The 14030-nt window shown below is 38.8% G+C and overlaps 1 long non-coding RNA gene across 1 annotated transcript in view; it reads right to left on the bottom strand.

The window, feature by feature from the left end:
* Positions 1 to 225: 225 nt before the first annotated feature.
* Positions 226 to 14030, bottom strand: part of LOC122874388 — a 30292-nt gene continuing 16487 nt past the window's right edge. The window contains exons 2-4 of the long non-coding RNA XR_006377597.1: positions 7598 to 7689; positions 3590 to 3671; positions 226 to 1637 (exon numbers count right to left, since the gene is read on the bottom strand). This is a non-coding gene — a long non-coding RNA (uncharacterized LOC122874388). The remainder of the gene's footprint in view (positions 1638 to 3589; positions 3672 to 7597; positions 7690 to 14030) is intronic.

The following is a 14030-nucleotide window of genomic DNA, read 5'->3' as shown; positions in this document are numbered from 1 at the left end:
TTGCCAAACCATATGTGAAGTAGTCAACTTGCTTTCAAATCTATCTAAATATTTCTCTATAACATAAAATATGAATGACTAAATAAGCAAATATCAAAGTTAAAGCTTTGAAAATCCTCAGTTATATTTATTGAGTTTAACTCAAAAACTAAGAAAATGGCCCAACAACTGTCATCAGATTGGTTCACTGAAATATGTGACATCACCTTTTTCCAACTTTTCCCCACCTACTTCAAACCAGTGAGAAAAGCACAGCTAAAAACACAAAATACAGAAATCTCTCATGTGAAATTGGCAAAACTGTTCCAGTGTTGGCAGAAAGCTGTGTAGTTATGTAGGACCCCATCATCATAGTAAGAAGCTGATTAATAAATAGGTTTTCAGGGCCTTTAAAGAAGTACCATGCATAATGAAACATTGTGAGTTATTCTGATCCATTAATTTTCATTGTAAAGGTAGGTCAAGTATTTTTGTTTGTTTGACCAAATTTTATGCTCCATGTGGCTTACAGAGAGCTGATGGTGAGTTTTGTGGTGTTATGGAGCTCGCTGATGGAGTATTGACTTTTGCATTGCTTGTGTAATGAATGATCAATCTCTCTTAGCGAACAGGTGTCTGTAACATGCTGTCAGTGCAGCATCTTTGACATCTTTATATCGAAACTTACTGGGATCAAAGCAATCGCTGTTTGGTGATTACGAGATTGTTTGGTGCCTTGTTATTTCCCCTGAAGGGTTTCTAATTAGATGAGAAAAATCAATTATGATTAAAACACGCCAAACATGTCTTATCTTCACTTGCCAGGGAGTTATTTGGTAGTTTGTGCCACGGGGCAAGTGCAGGCAAAAAATATATATGTTAATGAGAAGCGGGGAGAAAAAAAAAGTCAGTGTGGGAATTAATCCATCAGTGTAGTCTTTGAACAAGATAAACATGATTAAAATTCTGCCATCATCATCACCATCACAAGGCTTCCTTCTCCTCCAGTCCTGTAATGATATGCTGTCCAAGAAGCCATTTACTCCAGCCAGCACGGCTGCACGGTGAAGTTGTCCAAATACTTGCCGGCGCCCCCACTCTGCTTTTCCAAATGAGTTTTCATTAGCATAATGGTGTGTGCTGCTGCTTGGTGATTTCTTTTAATCAACCCTGGAGTCACTGTTAATTAGTAACAGACAACTAATGGATTCTGATGGACACTCTTGGCATCCCTTGACTTATCCTCGGCTGATTTGATACTAAGAGGAATAACAATGGCAACTATGATGTGTTAATATCATGGGATTGTAGGCAAATTAAAATAGGTTCACATCAATTTTAAAACAGCTGTCTCATAGTGATTTCAGCTCATTTTGATATTCACTCCTACCTCAGCCATTATCACTCAGCACAGGTTATCTTCAGCAAATTTTAGCTCATTGGATCTGAGATTTGACATCAACCTAATCTTCCCCCGCAGGAAAAAAAACTATCCTCTGAGCCGATTGGAGGAAATTGACATTCCCTCCGCTGTTTCCATCTTTGACTGAGTCTCGCAGCTTTGTTTCTCCACAGGACATGTGGTGATTGGAGTTCTGAAAGGTAATAGGAGGAATAATGTCCTGCGGTGCAGAGACACAGAGTGAAAGACTCTGCCTCTGCAGAGAGGAGAAAAAAAGTTGTTAAAATTCATGACGAAAAAAAGGAATCAACTGCAGAATACATTATACAACATCAACTGTTCCAAGGACAGGAAAGGTCAGACAGCTCATCTGGCACACTGTCTAGCAGTCAATGGAACTGATGGGACTACATTTTACAAGAAAAATCAGGGATTAAAGCTGCAGAATGGCAAGCTCCAAATCCAAACACACAATCTGTGATGGCTTCCCTGCATCACTGTCCACATATATATGTGTCCCCTGACAGCAGTGTGCTTGTATTCGTGGCTCAAGTAAGCCCATCCACAGTAGCCACTGACTCATTTCTCCTTTCAAATTTACCAGCAACGCAACGCCCCGATGCGCCCCTTCACTCGGCTGCTCTGACCTTTGATAGAGAAGACTTAGAGATCATGTACCATGCAGACAGAAAGCTTGTCTCCAACCTAATCTGTCCTGAGGCTGAGACTGATGCCATCCAGGGCTTAGAGAAGTTCAATGCAGACGTGTCCTTTCAACAGAAATTCACCAGGATGTGTTACAGCAGGATTGCAAATGACCAAAGTTGTTTAATCACGGATTGATAAGAACAATAGTTTCCCAGGAGACCATACTAACACGCATTTAGCTCCCAGACATGCAACCTACCAAACGTCATTCTGTTTGCTTATGGCCCTACTGATTCTTAAATATACATAGATCACTCACGCCTTTACACATAGACACACAGAGTGCCCAAACTTGAGTGGAAAAAAATCTAAAACCTGTGCTTTCCCCTTCTTTTCTCACAATTTTCCCCTCTATCACCCTCTAACTCTCAGCTGCAAACACACACTCTTTTCTCCCTCAAAGTTCCTTGTTCAAAGTTATGGCAATGCCAGATTAAATTTACACAGAAACCCCACCCAGCCCGCCTCTCCCTCCTTCCCAGGGACTAAGTATTTCAACACAGGCCGGGAGGCTGGGTGTACATATGAGCATGAGCCACACCCCGCAGCTGTGCACCTGGAACCGCTCCCATTCCAGCATGGCAGTGAACCCACACACCTGTTCACACCTGAGGCCTGCGCCTCTGGACCGCCACCTCCTCGCCTGCTTTTGTTTCATCCATTAACTCATGAGACTGACACAAACTGAGAGAACAGGCGGTTTAAAAAAAAACAAGTGTCAGGACTATCCGTGTCTCATCAGAGTAATGTCAGGTATGTAACAGTCGGAGCTCCGTGAACCAAATGTTATATGAAGCAGTCGATGTCTGATTTAATTAGACGTGTGCTATTTTTCACATCTCTGTGTAATCTCACCCAGCCAGTTCAGCCAGCGCCTAACACAAGACGTTAACATGATGAATTCCAGGCAAATGGTTGACTAATTTTCTTACTTGGAGAGGAATTCAGGATCATTTTTGTCAATACCTTTCACAGTGAAAGCAACTGGTTTTGTGTGCTCCTTTGCAGCTGCGTGTCCTTTTAACATTTAACTGATCATCTACATTTACTGTACTGTCCTGTCTGTGTGCTGTTGGTTATTTTAAAAGGCTTTGCAGGTAAGATATGAGAGCAGGTTCACTGAAGAGGACCTGGAGTCAACCTGGGCGCTGTGTCGGCTCCAGAGGAGAAATGTTGAATTAAATTTGAGACTTTACAGTTTCTAACATAATTTCCTCTCTGTGTGAGTACTCTGAATAGGGGCTCTAAAACACATGATACACTAAATATTAGATATTTCAGGAAATTTTAGTGTGTGTGTATCCATGAAGTCACTGTGGATTGGACAAAATCATAATTGTCTTTAGCAGCAGGGATTTCTAATTCCCAACTTTGACTTCAACATTTAGATGTATGTATTTTTTACATAAACCCCTTAAAATGCTTGAAAATTTGAGCTTTATTCTTAATCTTAAGAACACATATCTATGGTAAAATATTCTAAAGTCAACTTCCACTTACTTTTCACTAAGCTTTTGATGATATTACAGGGTCTTCTTCAGCATATGGAACTTGCTCAGGTGTCATCACATGGTCGAAAGCTCTGTTAATAAGCAAAGTAAGTAAACCTTGAGTTGAGAACATTTTACCACAGACTTGAAAACTTTGTTTCAAATCTAATTCTCCACTCATAACTCATATTTTGGACTAAATGTACTTGTCAAATATCAAATCAAACCTAAAAAATCTTCATAGATGAATAATGTTAAACAATTAAAAACTCAGCTAATCTGCTTTATCAGGATGGTGTGTGGTTTGATTAAACAACTGTCATCAGTTTATGATTTAGATTCTTATACTGTTTGTATAATTCTGATTGCATAAAAATACCAACACAGACCCGCCTACTTTTAAACCAGAGAGAAGACTAAACACAAACTCAGACCTACCTCATGTGAAATAAGTTAATACATCAATCTTTGACTGTTGGCCAGCATTCTTTAAAAATCCTGTTTAAGTATATACAAATATTCTGTGACACGAGAAGAAACAACTCAATGTTAAGTTAATTTTATTAGCTTTGAATTATCCTTTTGACCACCCATCAGTGTCCCATATGGGTGACTGTGTCACTTTGCAGAAACAGCACAAACACTCTTTGCTAATGACTTGACCACTCCAAACAAATGTGGGAGGTCTGAGCGCGCTCAGTTGCTCCACAGCAGGGCTCCCTGCTCTCCCTCATGCCTGCTGACAGGTATTGTATTAGACCATCTGTTGTGCTCTCTTAGTGGTGTTTTACCTCAACAAACTGAACAGATTCAACAGAGGGATCGTCTGCATCTGTGTGGGTTGACCACCAGCATACACAAACACCACAGAGAAAACAGTGGATTCAAGGAAAAACACAACTGATGCCATCAACCTGTAATGTTCAATGTTTTGTTTCCTTCCTCATCGGCTTCTACATCAGTTAGTTTCCAAAACGTCCTAAAATGACTTTCAACAACTTTCAGAAAAAGAAGCATGAACTTTTCCTGTTAATTTGTGGCTTATATGTGACATAGTTAGTTTAAATTTAGATATTGAATATTTTGTGAATATTTTCTCAAAGACTGCAACCAATGGCAGTATATTTTTCCTCTGCCGCTGGTAATTATGAAATGTTTCATCAGTGTGGTTTCACATGTTTGATCTATAAGTTTTTGAGGGTGGAAAGTTAAATATCTGGTTCCGGTTTTTGGCTTTGAACACAGTGCCTGACAGGGACATAACTTGGTACAGAGTGTCCCAAAATATCTGCAGTACTCACACTCTCACTTGTATGGAATGATGCTATTACTGTCTGCCTTTTGAAAATAGTAGAACATGTTCACTTCAGTATGTGCATATGCGTGTCCATTATATGCATTATTTTATACCTGTAATCATTTGTGGAAAGAGCCACCTTAATTCACAGATCTGGTATTATGTAAATATATATGAACAATAATTAATTAAAAGTAATAACTTTTAGTTTTGTTAAATGGTAACAGGTGTGAATAATATTGGGGCTTATAATGACTTAATGGTTTCTTTTAGGAAATTGTCCAGCTGAGGTGGTAAGCTTCTCAGAGCCTGACGCATCTTGTCTCATGATGGATTTAATTAGTAGATGACAGCTAACAAGCAGCTTTTGATATGTAAAATAGTACCTGTGTATGAAAGCTTAAGGTTATATTTATCAACAGTGAATTACTTTTTTGTGATGTTGGCGGAGATTGTTTTTGTTTCAGATGTGGCTCAACTGCTATAAAACATTGTGGGAAATCCTGAATTTTATAAAGTTACATCATAGCAACATGTTTGACTGAATAATGAGGCCATGGTCTCACATAACTATAGTTTGGTTTGTGTGACATTAGTTCATACATTATTATGGACCTGTAACTCTGAAGTTTTCTTTTCTATTAAACTCTATTGTAGCTTCTTAGAAAAATGCTTGTTAAGTCCATGACAAAAAAAAAAACTGATGGAGAACTGAAGGTGCATCGCCAATATCTGTTTTGATTTATTCTTTAAATTTCCAAGAAGGACAGATTGGTTTGATTATCATCTTGTTCTAAGTTTATTAGAGAATAAAGCAGTGTGCCTGAGAAAACAATAACGCCAACAGCACTGGAATGTCTCAACAATGAGCACTGTTGTCAGTTTGAATGTCAGCCATGCGTCTCTGCTGGGAACGGATGTATCTTTCCAGTTTGGCAGGAGTCCCACTGAGGAACCTCCAAAAGGAGGCTACCTTTCATTCTCCTCAAATAATAAACTTTCTCTCTCCTCTCTATTTGTATCTGACCAGTGCGCAATATTATTCAAGGCTGTCACTGGTGAAAGCCCAATTAGAGGTCTGAGACTGCCCTGAGGGCTTATTTTCTGCGCTGTGTTTTGGGGACTCAGTTGCCAAGCACTGCCATGTGCTCTGAAATCATTAGCAGCTCCCTGGCAAATCACTCTGGGACTCTAAATACTTTAATTCTCTATGGTTGTCTCTGAATTGATTCATTGGTCGTCCACAAATAATGCAGGCTTTTCTGTCTGAACAAGCATCCAGTGTGTTGATATCAAGCTCTGTTTTACTGTTGATGTTGCAGTCACATGAAAACTTCAGCTGCTCAGGTCTAATTGGCAATAAACATTATTTTTATTAGTCCTTTAATTTTTATTAGTCCCTTTATAAGTTATCTCTAAATCTGTCTTTTGAAGAGCTTTGACTGTTTTACCTTTGTTTGCTTATGCTAAATAGAGAAACTTAACTGGAGGCAGTAACAACTTGAAATGTTTGTATTGCCACGTAATGTATTCAATTTTGCATCAAGAATAACATTTAAATCCATGCCAGGCTCAGCTGCAACAGCATCTTTGTCAAAGCTGCTAGTAATTGAAGGAGACATTTTATTTTTTAAAAGCAAATATACTCTACACACTTTCACATCATCTGGCACAAATAACAAGCCAATGCTTACTAACTAAGATGGTATAATATATTAAGGCCCATACAAAATAACAGCAATAGAAACTATTGATGGTTAAATCAGTATATCAGTGACTAACAGTGAGCAGAAGAGAGCTGAACTGTTCAAAACAGACCAAAAATACTTGTGGTCACCTGCAAAAAGTGTTTATGTTGCAATACCACCCACATAGTCAACACACTAGGACAAAATCACACTTTTTTTTCATAAAATATTGCAAAATGTCATCTGAATCCTGCACAGCTTCAGCTGCTACAAGCTATATGAACGTCTGCAACATGCATTCAACCCATTTCCAAGCCTGAATTGCTTATTGATTGGAAGATTTTGGTCAAGACTTTATGATGAATGTGGACAGTTCACAATTAACAAGTAACAACAACAATATCACAGCTACTTGTAATGTTAAGTTGCCATGTTATCACCACAAAACTGGACATGCCTGCTGCGTTGTTGGGCACGAAGCAAAGTGAAATACATTTTGTTTTATTGCAGCAGCAAAATATTACCATCTAAACAAAATGCACACATACATGCATGACCAGTGTTCATAAATATATAATAAAATGGAATGGAATAAAAATTATAATAAATACATGGCAGTCAACTACCTGTTCAAAGAGATAGAAGGCCAGTCTTGTTTGTCCTAAATTTTGTTACCATGATGGCGTAAATTTAATTAAAGTGTTAGCTAAAACAACTTGTAGCAACTTTAGCTAGTCAGTGTCATTTCCTATGCACATATGCCGTGCTGCATGGACCTGCAACCTTGTGGCACCTGTGTCACGTGGAAAAAAAGCAGAGCATTAGGACACTTACTGTATTCTCAGTGGCTTCTCTTTGGTGCTCCTCTTTGGTGTAGGACACTCAAATGAACAAATCAATCCATGTACATCGCTTTGGACAAAAGTGTCTACCAAATGACTAAATGTAAATGTAAGATAACTGTTCATTAATTAATGTTAAGTAATTAACCCATGGATTTAATGAAATACTGTGAAATCCTTGCAACACTCACCTATGAGGGGTGCAGTCAGGCAAAAATGAACATACTGTGGTCCATATACTCCATACTCCACCTCGTGGACTTGCCTGTGGAGCTTCCACAAACTGAAACATGTAGAGGATGTGGTGTTCATTTAGAGAGTGATAAACCACCAATATTAAACTCCAGTCAATCATCACACAGCATGAATCATCTCTAAGAAAACTTTCCCTCCTTACACCTCTTACATTTTGCATTAAAAACCCAACTCTTTGGTCAGAGAAACATTGCTTTAGCTGTCTGATTGATTTTCCTTCTAAATAATATTTCATTTTTATACATGGATATGCAAATTAATGTAGAATTGCATTATAGAAATACATGTATGTGTTTATCAATAGCACACTGACATTTAACACACTGACAATGTGGAGGTCATCTATGTGCAAATGTACCATATGGCTTGAACAACAAAACCACACAGTCTGAGAGAGGGGCGAAAGAAAAGCCCTGACCTTTTGGCTGTCTACAAAGCATTCCCCAGACTGTGGAGCCACTGAACGGAGGTTCTACAGAGGTTTTATATAAAGAGCATCTCTAATGTGACCGCCATGCACAACTCAACGCAAATACTAATATCACCCAGGAAACTAATTCTCTGTGCAACTGCCAGTGAGCTGTCATTACTCTCCAACTCGACTACTGGATGTGTCTGCTGCATTCACTGCCTTGTTGTTGAGGTGCTTTGTTCATATGTAAAACATGTACTCTGTATTTTCTCTCTCTGTCACACACACACACACACGAAACCCAAGTGTCATGTGTCCATCAGTGCAGTTTGTACATCTAGTTGGTATTCTTGGCTTCACTCCGCTGAGGATATCTGTCTCCAATTCAACATCTGTTTAACAGTCCTGTCAGCTGGAATAGTGGATAATCTCTAATTCTTCCAAATGTGGCACGAGTTGTGCATAATGCTGGCTTCAACTCAGGGACTATGAGAAAATAAATGCACACCGAAGGAGCTCTGCCAGCATATAGATTAACTGCAACTGGCTCTTAGTCATGCATTTAGTTGGTCCTATCTGAATTTTACAGTATCACTGTGCTTCCAGAAGTCCAAACCATAAACAGTGAAGCTCATATTTAATTTATTGGCTGAAATTTTATTTTTAGGTAAGACCATATTTAGTTTTTTTGAATGGCTGTCAGAAACGCTCAGCACATTTAAAAACTCTTATCTGCTCAGCCTGTACTCCAACTAACTTGGATTTGGTTGGTGTTTTTATGCTTATCAGGTGTGACAGCTCTTTGTCGTGATGATCTTCATGCTTCGTAATGTAATCTACCGCAGACCAAATAAAAAAATAAAAAGGATGAAAGGGAAAATATCAGCAAAATAAATGGGAACACAGAACGATATGTCATCCATGCCTCTCGTGAATGGCTCGATTAAGATCTAGCAACAGCACATTTCCGCACTTTCAGCCAGGACTTATGTTGTTATTTCTTCGCTCCACTGGAAAGGCAAAGGAGGGCTTGGTGTAAACACCTAGAGAGGGCTTTCACTCTCTTTCTGTGCAGGTGAGAAGCGGTTGCTCCACAATGCACCTCTGCAGAACGAGTCCCCCGCACAGCAGCTATCTTTTCACCGGGTTCGGGGGGTCACTATTTTCCCACCAGGGAAACTCTTTTTCAGCCTATATATACGATGGATGTATTATGGCCTCTGAATGAGAATCGTAGCGTTCAATATGCATTCCTCTGGGTTTCTGTTCTTACAGAGGGCCAGTGAATAAGAAATCAGCATCTCTATAAAACGCTCTTTTTGGCACACAGACTCCCCCCTCCCTCCTCCTAACTCCATCTAGCCCTGACTCCCTTCCCCCCACTGCCATTCTGTGAAGTTAGGAATCCATAGGAGGTTTATTTGAGATGCAAGCACAAGTGTGAGAACACTGGGCTTGGGAAAAAAATCCTTTCCTTTGGTCTGAATGGGGGCATTTCAAAAACCGGACGTTTTTTCAGGAACTCCTTCAGCAACAGGCTTCGTCCTCTGTCAGCTGAACAAAACACTGCTGCTATTAAGGAAAAATAAAGCTTCATTACTGGCTAATTTGATCGACTTTCATTTAAAGCCTTTCCCCCTCTGTTGTTTCTGTTTTGTCATATCAGGATAAAATTGTAACAACCCGTTCTAGTAAATATGTTAGAGGCCTGACAACGTTTGAGGGCACAGATCAGATGCTTTATCCATAGCTGAGGCTCTGCTTAGCTACTGGTGTTCAGAAATGAAAAGGAAAGTCAGTCACACAGTGATACCCAGCCGGTTCATTCAACTCTGCTCCCATTTACACTTTCTGAAAACATCAAAGTCGGTCGCTGTTGGAGTTGAATCCCAGAAAAAGGGGCACAGAAGAGAAAAAAATTCAGAAGTCCCTTTAAACTCAACGTCAAATTGGCTTTCATGAGGACCAGTTCAACCATCACAGACATGAATAATGCATTACATTCAGGGGTTATTAAGTTAATTTGTTACTCTAATTTTAAAACACAATCATTTATGGGATTTTTTTCTATCCCTGTTGTACAGAACATATTTTATCATATAAATCTCTTATGCAACCATAAATGCATCCTCTTTGCATCTGATTTGCACACATTTTCATGAACAATTGAAGAACTGTTTGCTGCTATTGGAGTCCATATTTCTCTTCCTAAAAAAGCTGCACACACTCATAAGAAAGAAAAGAAGTATTTTCTGCTGACACCCCGATTGTATTTTCAGTAAGGAATTAGCACCACGAAATGGATCAAAGGATGATATTTGCAGAGGCGTTGCTGGTGCAGCATAATGAGGTGAATCCAATAACATTGTTGTAAAAACCATCCATAATGTCGACTAATGCACAGATATGGACGACAGCAGGAGGCTGGCATTGAATACAAACTCTATCTGCTGGCTTTTGCTCAATTTTGTTCAGCACCCAAATTTAAAGATTTCTAATGACACCATTCAGGCTTATTCAGTGATGGCAGGGAGGCTGTCAGTAAGCCTGTTGCATAATCAACCACAGACTTTACAAATTAATGTTGCTGATGTTGAAAATTCAGCTATTTTTATTCTCTGCAAAATAGCTAAATATTTACGAAATATTTTGACAAATTCACTTCACAAACCTTTATTTTGCTGCCTGCCCAGCCGTCTCTTGGTGAGATTATGTCGAGTAGCAAATTATTTTTAAAATTATCTACAAAAAAATGTGCTTGTGTTTACTTCCATATGAGCCTCTAGTGCCTAGATGAATTGGATCCATGTGTTGTAACTGATGTTGTCTCATTGTGCTGAATATTACGGCTTTCTGGGAACAAAAGATGAAGTTGACACAAATCCAATTGTGCAGGGACGTTGCACATTTGTGTTTCATTCAGTCTGCTGTGGCTGATTTGTGTCTGTACGGCTGGAGCTTCAACATGCTGGAGAAATGTCATGTAAGCTCCGAAAGGAAAGTGTGTGAAATAACACATAAGTCCTTTCTCCATCCAAAAATGATGTGATTCTACTTCAACTAATGATTATTTTCGATCACGATTAATCGGCTGATTATTTTATCAATTAAACGATAAATAGTTTATCCAAGGTACCCAAGGTGTCTTGTTTTATCTGTGCAATAATCCAAAATCAATAAATATTCACTTAACTATCATATATGACATAGAAAAGCATCAAATCTGAAAATTTGAGAAGCTGGAATGTTTGGCACTTTAGCTTGATAAATGGCTGAAACAATCAATCGATTATTAAAATAGTTTCGTGTCAATCAACTAATTGATTGATCGACTAATTGTTTCAGCTCTAAAATCTATGCTTCACACATATTTCCACAATTGAGTTAACTTCAGTGCTTTGCTGCCCACTGAGAACACACTGCATAATGTAAAGTCATTAACTGAAGCCCCATATACATCTAAATGCATCAGATAATATTCCTTCGTAATTGGTATCCTCACACTTTACATTTTTGCTGTAGCAGGTTCGGCTAAAAAACACAAAGCTGTTGGAATAAACAGCTTTTTGGGAGGTCTATCACTTTAATTAACACTGAGGGTGAGCCTGACAGCTGTGATGGCAATAGGCGAGCCAATCACAGGTGCTGTGTGGGGCACAGGGAGGAATGTGAGGGAGTCTTTTGACAGAAGAAGCCATGTGCAGAAATAAGATGACAGGTGGTTGGCCTGATCCGACGCCAGGCTGCCAAAATGAGTTTGCCTTTGGGAGCTCCAGAGAAACATGACAGTGTTAATGAAAATGGCAGTGTCTAAATGTGTTACGCTCCACAACAGCACATCCCAAGGTTAGGATAGTTTTTTTTTAAGTCTTACATTGAAACCTGAAATAGAAATTCACGAATGGCATGAATGGAAGATTTATTTTTACCCAGCTGACTGAACTGAACTTCAGTGGAAATATTTTGAGAATTTTTCGTCACACAGTTTTTTAATTAAAGTCTGCAACTCTTAACTGGGTGTCTTAACATCTGAATACAGTTTTGTCAGTGATCTATTTCTGAATATGATGTCAAATAATGTTAGATGTATATTGAAAGTGATTAAACTGAATCTTAGGTTAGAATAGAAGTGAATAGAAGTGTGTGTCTGTCGTTAAAAATTAAACATTAAAAAATGTGTCTCCTGTGCATCAACAGTGGAGCGCTCAGATTTTTTGCTACAATCTGACGTGCTCTGTAAATTTCTGGGTCTCTGTGGGAGCTGCTCTAAATACCTCATAGCTTCCAGGAAGTAGAAGCACACACCCTCAGGTGCAATACAAGATTGACACACATGTGAGCATGGAAACATGCAAAGAGCATGTTTTTGGAAAAGGCTTTTTCGCAGGTGTCTGCGTAGAACCGTTTGTCACAAAATATACTATATTATATTAAGCTCCTTCACATTTACATTGAAGCATCCACCCAGAAAAATGCTCCCTGCCCCTGAGTGGTAGAAGAAGTACTCAGAGTCAAATCAGAGTACAATAATATAAAATTATTCCATCACAAATAAAAGTATTTTAGTCAAAAACTACAAGTACATAAGTATAAGCAAAAAAGTACTCATGCAGAAAAATTACCTTTGTTTCTGATATATTATTATGTATTACATTACTAGATTGTTAATACTGATGAATAGATGCATAAACAGCATTTTACTGTTTTAGCTGGTCGAGGTGCAGCTAGTTTTAACTCTTCTATACACAGTTTGATAGTTTAGTCTGGTGGTTCCCAATCTGAAGTCGGTCCAGTGACCCACAAAATAAATCTGGGGGGTCACGAGATGATTAATGAGGCATAAAGAAGAAAAAACTTCTGCTACACAAACTTGTATTCATTTTTTGAACTTAAATCTTTGCTTCTTTGTGGGGTATTAGAAACTTTTACCCTCAAACAGTTATTGAAATGAAACAGTCTAAAAAGTTTAGAGGGAAAGTCACTCTTTTGGTGGAAACGTGACAAGGGGACCGATAAGACACTGCTTTTTAGTAAGGAGTCACAAGTCAAAAAGGTTGGGAACCACTGGTTTCATCTTTAACAATGTATTTTTAATGTACAATCTCAATCTGAAAAGCAACTATAGACTGATAAATGTGGTGGAGTAAAAAGTCTCTATGAAATGTGGTTAAGCAGATGTAGAAAGTAGTAGAAAATGGACATACTCAAGTAAGTACAAATACCTCAATCGTCGACCAAACCAAAGATTTATCAAGATAATCCACAGACCTTGTGGTGAGCAGTTTCATGTAGGAACTATCGGTAGAAAGAAAATAGTGCCTACATAAAACTGCTCAGGACAAATCTGTGGATTATCTTGAGTAACCAGGTCATGATTTGTGGAAAGAGACATTACTGTTTTTCAAATGTATTTTTTTGGCACTATGAGCACCACAAGCTAAGTGCCATATAGCCCCTTTATATTCAAATATTATTACTCATATCCAAAACTCAGCATTTATCCCAAAAAAAAAATCATATCCAAAACTCAGGAACTCACACCAAAACAATCTAGATGGATAAATAGCACTGCAGGTAAGAGGAAAAAATGTGTATTTTTGATTTTAGGGTGAACTGTCCCTTTAAGTCAGCAGATACCTGAAAGATACTGCTGGAGAAAACTGCTAAGCACATACACAAAAACATCCACAGCGGTAAACAGACGGTACGCATGGATGTGTTCTCATCCCTGCCAGCATTATTCCACCATATTACTGTAGATGTTCTCAGTGTCAGCTTAGTTTCCACCGTGTTGCTGCTGCGCGAAGAGCCGTGCATGCCGGGGCCTGTTTCTTAAGCCTGCCATTCTGACACACACAAAAGTGCTGCTCATCCAGGCTTTGTGTCGAAGATTAGGAGAGCAGATACGCTGCAGCCACAGAGAGACACATTCAGAATTGCTGCTTCCGTTTTCTCAC

The sequence above is a fragment of the Siniperca chuatsi genome, linkage group LG4 (assembly GCF_020085105.1).
Source record: "Siniperca chuatsi isolate FFG_IHB_CAS linkage group LG4, ASM2008510v1, whole genome shotgun sequence".
Classification (NCBI taxonomy): Eukaryota; Metazoa; Chordata; class Actinopteri; order Centrarchiformes; family Sinipercidae; genus Siniperca; species Siniperca chuatsi.
Note: the sequence above shows the minus strand (reverse complement) of the source record. Positions and strands in the feature narration are given on the sequence as shown.